Raw genomic sequence first — 9,873 nt, 5'->3', positions numbered from 1 at the left:
GATATATATATATATATATATATATATATATATATATATATATATATATATTATTTATGTTAATGGAATTGTATTTTCTTAAAGTTTATCAGTGTAATCCGAATTTCTACATTGAATAAATATTGGAGTACTTATTGAATCCTGAGCATACTTCTCCCATATCCTGTCGGCTCCACGGAAAATTTTCTAGAGTAAATAGTTGGGGATCGAAACCTGAATAATAATTTAGATGTTCTATCGCGACACTATACCCCAAGGACTATACTATTACTTATCATATTTTATTACTATATTATTTAATAAGATTAACTAATTTTATCATTTCATTATCATGTTGTCATATGTTTATTTTCTTTTTGAGAGACTTGCATCAATTATCACATGTTTTTGCCCCCGACGCCAAGATATCAATCGATCTTGAATATAAAGGGAATGTTTAAAAATTTAAAACCACAAAAACGTTGCAGTCCTAATACAAAGAGCATAGGGAGAGATCCATCATCCCATGGCAACTGGCAAGCCCCACGCTTTGTGCTTTCCATTGCCAGCCCAAGGCCACATCAACGCCATGCTCCACTTCGATGCCCTCCATTTCATGGCCTTCCACATCACCTTCGTCAACACCATGCAAATTCAACCACCGTCCCATCCTTAAAACCGGCTCAATCTCTATTGAGACAGAAGGATGTTATAAATAATATAATATTTTTTATTTTAGACTTAGGCCTCATGACATTATTTTTAATTCTATGTAAAAGAACTCATACCAATAAAAATATTTTACATTATTTTAAATTCATCATTTTTTCTAAATCTTTCAAATATGTGGGGCTTTGACGATTGAATCCCTAACAATTTTCCTTTCAAACAAAGGGTCACCATTATTTTCATGGTCTGAACTTTCCGACGAGTATCCGATCATCTTGACCTGCTTCGAACCTCCTCGCGAGCATCCAGTCATTCTCACTAGCTCTGAGCCTCCCCGTAAGTATCTGGTCACTCTAATATGTTTCAGGTCTTTTCAGGTCTCCCTGTAAATATCCGTATCCAATCACTCTTAACCTAGTTCGGGTCTCCCCGTAAACATCTGGTCAACCTAACCTGTTCCGGGCCTACCTATTTCAGGCCTCCTTGTAAGTACCCACATCCGATCACTTTTGATCTATTTCAGGCCTCCTGTAAATATCCAGTTAACCTGACCTGCTCCAATCCTACCGGTTGGGACCCTAAGATTGTTTGGTGTGATCAAAAAGTTAAGTTAGGTCATGTGGTATTTTAACCTTGTGTCTAAGTGTACAGGAGCTTAGGAGCACAAGGAGTCAAGCAGAAGACGCAGCTAGCGAGAAGGATGGCACGGGAGAGTGCGTTTGAGGGACGAGGCACTGCGGAAGAGTACACCGGCAGAGGAGAATGAAGCGTGCGATGGTTCCGAGGGACGAGAAGCCGGAGCGGAAGACTGCTCGAGAAGCAAGAGACGCAGCTAGAGAGAAGGTCGGCACGGGGTGCGACCGAGGAACGAAGACTGCGGATGAGTACGCTGGCGGACGAGAAGGAAGCACGCAACCATTCCGAGGGACGAGAAGCTGGAGCGGAAGCCTGCTCGAGAAGGCAGGAAGTTGGGTTCGGGTGAGCCCTATTTCGGATGGCCAAGATCACCCAAGCGAGCGGAAGACCTAGACTGAGGTGAACGGAGCCGGAGCATAAGACCCGGGCTGAAAATGTCAACGAGGTTGACTTTTCCACCCGGGGCGCCCAAAACAGTCCGAGGAGCCAGGAACAATCTGGGGAGCCCGGAACAGCCCAGGCCGCTCGGAACAGCCTGGGGCGCCCGGAACCATTCCAGGCGCCCGGAGTTGACTTTTGACCAGAATCGCGTCAAACGCGATCCGTTGCAAAGGGATAAAATTTTATCCCCTCCCAGGCGCCTGGAACCCTTCCAGGCGCCCCCGACCAAGGCTATAAATGCAGCCTTGGTCCAGAAGCTCAACAACGAACAAGAAACTGTGTATTCAACACTTGTGCGCTTCCCTGTTAGTATAGCTTCTTTCTTTTTGCGCTTTTACTGCTGTAAGAGGCTTCTCCGCCTGAAGGAGATACTAATGCGACAACTTCCTTGGATTAACAACTTCTCCGGTTGTAACCAAGTAAATATCCTTGTGCCTCCACTTTTACTTTCTATTTATTTAATTATTATACAAGTGTTAGTTTAAGAAGTTTGAGAAGGGTTGGTCTTTATTTTTGCAGGGCTATCCAACCCCCCTTCTAGCCGGCCCAACGATCCAACACTATCCTCAACTTTGTTTAAGGTCACCCTCAAATCCAGTCACTCTTGGCCTACTACAGGTCTTTCCACAAGTATCTGATTATCCTGACCTTCTTTGGGCGTCCCATAATTTCGTTCAAGATCATCTGACATGACATTTGGTTTGAATTATGGCTCTGATATCATTTGTTATGACCGAAAGATGTTCATATATTTTCATAATGACATGATATTTTTCACTTTGACCTAGACTACCGTGGCTTTATTATTGGTGTCTATCTAAAAGGACTCACGCCAATGAAGATATCTTATATCATTTTAAATTCATGATTTTTCATAAATTTTTCTAATATATAACTTTGATAGAATCTCTAATAATCTTCCTCACCGACCTCTTGAACTTCCGCTTCGCCACCATTCCCGATGGCTTATGGTCTCCGGATGATGACATGGATGGGGTCAAGACCTCGCCGCAGTCAACCTATCCATCAAGCGCCATGGTGTCAGTCCTCTCCTCGACCTCATAACGACCCTAAACTACCCTTGCTCCGGAACACCATGCGTCAGTTGAATGACCTCTGACGCCTTTTCCACATTCACACTCGCTGTCACAACTGAATTATCCATCCCTAACATCTTCTTCTGCTCGCGAAGCCCCACCGGCTACCTAGGGACCATTTTTGTTGCACATAAAGTACACAATGTTCTCATTACTTTTGTGTATCATGGGTAAGGTCCCATTTGGCTTCTCCTTGCCCTTGGGTGCCACTTGACCCTTCTTCTTAATTAATTTTTGACACTTGCTCTTGTAGTGTTCATTCTCCCTACACTCAAAGCATATAATATGATTTTTATTTTTACAAATTGAAATAGTTATACCTTTTCTTGTAGGGGTGACACATGATCTTTCTTCAGTTGACCTGGAAGTAGAAGCTTCTTCTTGCTATGGTGTCAATGAATTACTCTCCCTCTCAATCCTTAAGGTGGATGCTTCTTCAATTTCCTCCTTGGATCTTGAATGCTTCTCAACCTTTGAATCCTCATGCACATAAAACAAATAGTTTCCTTCTTTACCTTTGTCATTGCTTTCCGTTGAGGATGGATCTTCATGAAACTTTACCAACTTGCTCCATAGCTCCTTGCCATCTTGATATTCTCTAATTTTGTAAAAGATGGTGTTTGGCAATAAGTTAACTAATAATTTAGTTACCTTATAATTTGCCTTGCATCTCTTAATTTGTTCTTTCATCCATTTCTTCTTCTTGAGGAGCTTCCCGTTTGCATCAATTGGAGTTTGAAATTCCGCCATTAGAGCAAACCATTGCTCTATTTCTATCATGAAAAAATTTTTGACCTTTGATTTCCAAAGATTGAAGTTTCCAATTTTGAATGGTGGAGGTGCTCTAATATTATATCCGAATCCATCTCTAAACTCTATTTTTGAACTTGAGCTCTTTTGAACGATAAGTTCTTGACATGTTGAAATTAGGGGTTCAAGCTTTAATTTCTTCTTATTCCTCTAGCTTGTTTCTCTTTCGGTGATTAGTCCAATGAAGAACGATTCACCCTGATACCACTTGTTATGACACTTTGGAAGCTAGAGGAGGGGTGATTACCTCCAATAACCTTATTGATGATTTGTTACAGTGGAAAACTCAAAGAAATTCACAAACACTCAGATTTACTTGGTATTCACCTCCTTAAGGTGAGTAATCTAAGGATCCACCCAGTGCACATACTCCACTATGAAAAACACTTCTTCTAGAAAATAATCTGATGGTGGAAAAACCTTGTACAATCTCATAATAAGAATGCAATGAAAGCAAGAAGTAAATATACAATACAAATGAAAACTTTGATTTCTTGATCTCTTGTTACTTGTAGATGCCTCTTGACGACTCGGAAGTGCAACAACACTTCACCTTGAATCATCCAAGCATAGGAAAATAATGGCAGAGAAGGCTGGAGAAGAAGAGTGTGATTTAAATCTCTGTGAACACTTTTATGTTGGATCGAGACGCACTTGAGAGGAGGGGCGGGGGGAGGTGGAGTGAATCATGTGGTTTTTAAAAAACTTTTTTTTTAAATCTTTTATAAAAAATAAAGTATGCACAGTGGAAAAGAAAGAAACATGAAAGCACACAAATGTAAGTAGTTTTATTTGGTTCGAAGGCTTCGACGATTCATACTCCAAGACCCAGGTCCCCCGAATCTATCACAGGTAATTCACTAACTTCTCTTCCGAAACTGTCGGAAGAGGGGATCGAGTACAAAAAGAGTTAGAGAAGTGTAACACGCTACACTTCCCATTTGCTGAAATTAAGTACAGAAATTAACTTTTGTTACCCAACACTATTTGTAGTTGATCAATTTGCATTCGATGTTTGGGTGGCTTCTCAGCATTAGTCGGGTATAACAGAGTTGTAGTAGGGCAACAACATAAAGTTGGAGTAGTCAGAACCTCAATCGGACGAATAGAAGCTTGTATGGAAGTTATATCTTGAAGTTTGGTCGAGCACTGCTTTTATAAGCTGTGGAAGGCACCTTCCATAGGGCTGAAGGCACCTCTAGTGTGTAAAATCTGAACTCAAAAAGTGCTGATCCTTATCGCCGAAGAAGCCATATTTTATCCATCGGAAGACGTCTTCCATAGCACTTGAGGCACCTTCCATGAATAGTGCGAAGACGCCTTCCAATGCTTGAAGACGCCTTCTATGAAAGGGCCTTCCCTCTCCTGGAAGGCGCCTCAGGTACTGTTCACCCGAGACTTTTTTTTGCTCTTCTTGCCCTACAAAATGTGTTAGTCCAATAAACCAAATAATAACCTGCAAGACAGTGTTAGCATATTAATAGGCAGTAATAATTAGTTCCTATCCTCCCAGGACCAGGAACTAGTCAAGATTTTAGTTTAGGGATCCAAAATGGACCTAAACTAGACTGAACCCTACTATCCCTCAACCAAGACGCATACTCACCAAGTCACTCTTCTCAGTGACTTAACTTCACTTACCAACTTAGAGTCGATTGAATAGACTCTTGACCCACTAGGTCTTCCCTCCAGTTGTCAAGTCCGTAGATCTAACTGAACTACGACTCGCTGTTAGGCCCCTCGGACCTAGCCGGACTTCCCGCTAGGTATCAAGTCGACCTTTTGACCTATTTGGGCTTCGTACCAACTATCGGGTCCTCAAACCTAGTCGGGTTTTATCCTGGTGTCAGGTCCTCTAGATCTGTCAATCTCTGCACACTCAGTATATGTATTAGATCATAAAAATACCTAACTTAACTCACTTATCATTTATCAAAGCCTAAGTTAGATCATTAGTGTAAATTACACCAACAATCTCCCCCTTTTGGATGCAATGATAACCTGGATTAGAGTTAGGAAAAGATATGCAATAATAATAACTAATTTTTTCTCTTAATCATTTTAGGGTTAAGGGTTTTCAAGGATCTCAAGTTAAAGGTTTAATTTCTTTTTCTTACTTAACCCTAACCCTCCCCCTTTGGCATTTATAAAAAATGTACAGATAAATGAAAAATATAGGAAGTCTGGCAAAGTAAGCATGGAAAGTAATAAGGCTTTGACAAAACAAGTACAAAATTTTTAGGTTTATTGGAGGGAGGAGTTTAATGTAGAAAAAATTTCACTTAATTTAAAAAAGGTTTACAGATTTTAAAAAATAATTTTAAAGTTTAAGTAGCTTCTAAGATATTTCCAAGTATACTAACTTTTCAAAATATTTGAAGAGTGGGTTACAAAGTACTTTTAAAAATAATTTTCAAAATAAGTATTTTTCAACCATTTCAAAATAAGATTTCGTTAAAGGAAATTTCTAAGAATTCAAAAGATTTTCAAAAGGTCCTTTAACTAAGAATTTTGAATAATTTTAAAGTATTTTAAACAAGAACTTGGAATTGGTTTCAAAACAAGTTAGTTTGTCTTAGAAATATATAACTTAGAAATATTTTCTAAAATACTTTGAACAAGATTTTTGAACTTAGAAATATTTTCTAAAATACTTTGAACAAGATGTTAAAATTTTAGGAAATTATTTTTCAATATCCTGCCCTGAACCTATTATTATTATTATTATTATTATTATTATTATTATTTGAAAATATTCATTTATAAATTGTCCTTAAATGTCTAACTCACTACAACAAAAAGATTAAAAGACAACGGTTAAAAACCGTTGTCGTAGGCCATTTAAAACCGTTGTAATTGGTAGTGTTGTTAAAAGTGGGGAGCTACGACAACGGTTTTAAACTGTTGTCTTTGAATGAAAAGACAACAGTTTTGCAACGGTTTTAAACCGTTGTCTTTGAATGAAAAGACAACGGTTTAAAACCGTTGGTATTTAGAGCATTTTTACTGTAGTTACAACCGTTTTTGGGGCTACGACAACGGTTTTTAACTGTTGTCTTTGAGGGTGATAGACAACAATAACAGTTTTAAACCGTTGTCTTTTAAATTATTATCTTTTAATACTAATATATCAAAATTTCAATTTAAATATATAATAAAGAATCATAATCAAGAAAGAATATTCCCCACATTAATATCATTCAAAATGTTAGTTATACAAGAATTACAATCACAAAAGAAGAAACATATCTGATGTTTAAATAAAATTTATCCCAATACAAATAAACAAATAAACTCCATTTATAACTAATGAACAATAGCTAAAATACTAGAAACTTGTGATGGTGGTTCATGTCATGTAGGATTGCACTTAATTATTTTCAACCCAAGTCCCATCACAATCTTCAACTTGTAGGATTTCTTGATGGGCCTGAGCATAGACTAATCCAACATATTTTGTCACCTCGAGCTAGTCTTGAGACGCAATAACCTGACAAACCAAATATAATCAAGATAGTAAAGATACATCAAGGCAACTATACATAGAGCAAGAAATGAAGATTGACAAAATTACTATTAATGGCGGAAAACCATTCATTTCGATACAAGAAAAAGATTTCTTCTTTGGAGGGAACAGAGGAGCACCATTCATGCTTGAGGTGATCTCCATTCGCTCATCTCTTGCTAGAACAGTTAGTTGCCTGCAATAAAACACCATATCCGTTGAATTGGGTGGAATTAATGGCGTCAAAATAAAATTCATGAGTTTAGGCAGCACCTTTGGCCGTGGTCATCACTATGTACGTCAAAACCAAGCAAACCATCTTCATCACTACTGCATGCCTGCAAATTACAATAAGGCAAACGTAAGCTATTTCTTAAAGAATTTTGGTAGATGCATTGAACATATCACAAATAATATATATGAATATGATATAATTTCAAACGAACTTTATTAGCATTACTTTTAAATTGTTTTCTTTCGTCTCAATTGCACAACTACCACAGAGAGTTGAGATGGCCCCAGAATGCCAGTTGTTATTAGCCTAGAGACTCAGACTGATTCAGAATACAAATCAACAACTAATTGTTGTAGCATAGTCAGAAGATATACCAGGAAACAAAGAAAGATGACATGAAACAATAGCTTGTCTTTATTTCTTTCAAAAAATTGTTCTCAAATCTGCATGCAAATCTAAGTTAACTATTAAATTATGCATCATGAAGCAATGTCTTGCAGCATTTGATAATGAATGCAAAGTTGGATTAAGAATTATGCAAGAAACAGATAGAACTACTAAGGAGAGTTAGACTTGGGAGTACAATCTCATCTATTTGGAGGAGTTCTTACTATCTGATAATAATATTTCTGGTCAAATACTAGAAAACATGGGTAATCTTCACAACTTAAGATATTTTGATGCATCAATGAATAACTTGATGGGGGCAAATACCATTGAGTTTGGGTGATCTATGCAACTTGGAAACTCTTGATTTGTCTTTGAATAATATTGGTGGAGAACTAACAAATCTACTTGATGGTTTGTCTAAATGTCCACAAGGATCTCAGTTATGGAACTTTAACATTCATGGCAATAAGTAAAGTGGGTCAATCCCTTTCAGTCTTGGGCAATTATCTCAACTACAATTCTTGGATATCTCATGGAATTTATTACAGGACAATATTCCAAGTTGTTTCTTGGATTTCATTTTCAATAATAGCTTTAGAGTGCAGCATCTGCATTTGCAAAGGGGGAAGTAACTCATCTTGCAACCCAGATAGAAATAATGCATGGACAAAATTAGTAGGATATTACTAATGCATGGACAAAATTAGTAGGATAATTACTTAAAATGTTTTTTCATTTACAATTTAATAAATTGAGAACTTTTACTAAAATTGTTCTAGCATTCAACTCACCTTGACAATTTGTGCACATTTAGTTGCTTCACCGAGACCAATCATGCTTTCTGCAGATATCTAATAATGAGAGGATTTAATCATCTAACATGATGGTATTGACGTAATTATTTTTCTTTCATCAATAATATCACAACTTACCATCTTGACATATGGGAAATCACTCTCTATATATACCAATTGTAGCTGCCATTGAAGTTTTGCCACTGACATAAAAGAATAAATAGCAGATTGAATCGGCAGAAAAGTCAGATTAATCAATTAGAAAGTTGGTTGTAAATTTACTTGCCAGTTGGACCTTCCAGAAGGTATGTAACAAGTGGGCTCTGATTGTCTTTGATTTGCTCCACAAGAAGCAGGGCTCTCTCATGGATGTGTTTGTGCCTCTCACCACAATCGATAATCCCATTAAGCCTGAAAGCCATTTGCACATTAAAGATAATGCCACATTATGTAACATTAAGAAAATTCAGAGCACAAAAATCTGTAGGCCCTCCTGAACATCCCCAAGTAGAATTGCTTTCAAGGATGTGTAATCAGCTTCAACCGAGACAATGTCAAACTTGAACATACCTGCGTCGTTCAAGATCATCCATTGATGCACCAAAAACTGGTCCAACCTCATGAAGAGCATTCAAAAAATCATCCATAGTGACTTTTATGCTCTCCTCATCCAAGGGCTTGGTCAAATCATCGAAGCTTATCTGTCGATTCAAGGCATATGAGACAGCACTTCTAACAACACCTTCCAGTTTAGCGCCACTGTAATTTTTAGTTCGTGCAGCTGCAGTAAGTACATAAAAATATGTAAGGAAATATGCAGCTTAACAAGTCTGTCATTTAACCTCCAAATGATCTGAAAATGTATGCAACCAAAAATAAAACTGGAATACCTAGATGATGAACAAAACAAGAACAAAAACTGCAATATCTGAGTATCCAAAACAAAAGAAAGCATGAAGAAAAGTTTGCCTCTAATTGAATATAAGTAACCCAATCAGAAGGCAACAACTACAAGAATAAAAGTTATTAAAATTTAAGACATCAATCAGCAACAAAATATAGCCTATGAAAGTCTCAAACTATTTGAACAATGAGATTTTAAAAACAATATTGGCAGGTTCTCTTATCCATTTGTAACAGTTTCACTCCTTCAGTAAGCAAAACACTCAAACTCTTCACAAGGATGCTGACATTCTCTAACAAATATCACATTTACGGCAACAACTGAACTCCAAAAGAAGAAAACAAAGAACAAAAAATATTCATCATTGTTCACCAAACAAGATTAAGTGTAAGACAACTCACCTCAAATTTGAC

The 9,873-nt window shown here is 37.4% G+C and overlaps 2 long non-coding RNA genes across 2 annotated transcripts; both read right to left on the bottom strand.

The window, feature by feature from the left end:
• Positions 1 to 7,423: 7,423 nt before the first annotated feature.
• Positions 7,424 to 8,727, bottom strand: LOC122041310. The gene is made up of 3 exons (XR_006128962.1): positions 8,695 to 8,727; positions 8,554 to 8,613; positions 7,424 to 7,475 (listed from the first exon to the last, which is right to left on the bottom strand). It is a non-coding gene; the product is annotated as an uncharacterized LOC122041310 (long non-coding RNA).
• Positions 8,726 to 9,328, bottom strand: LOC122041248. Its single transcript, XR_006128943.1, has 3 exons — positions 9,127 to 9,328; positions 8,852 to 8,967; positions 8,726 to 8,759 (listed from the first exon to the last, which is right to left on the bottom strand). It is a non-coding gene; the product is annotated as an uncharacterized LOC122041248 (long non-coding RNA).
• Between the last annotated feature and the right edge of the window lie 545 nt (positions 9,329 to 9,873).

The sequence above is a fragment of the Zingiber officinale genome, chromosome 1B, assembly GCF_018446385.1.
Source record: "Zingiber officinale cultivar Zhangliang chromosome 1B, Zo_v1.1, whole genome shotgun sequence".
Taxonomy (NCBI): Eukaryota; Viridiplantae; Streptophyta; class Magnoliopsida; order Zingiberales; family Zingiberaceae; genus Zingiber; species Zingiber officinale.
The sequence above is the reverse complement of the archived record's forward strand: the minus strand, read 5'-3'. Positions and strand labels throughout refer to the sequence as shown.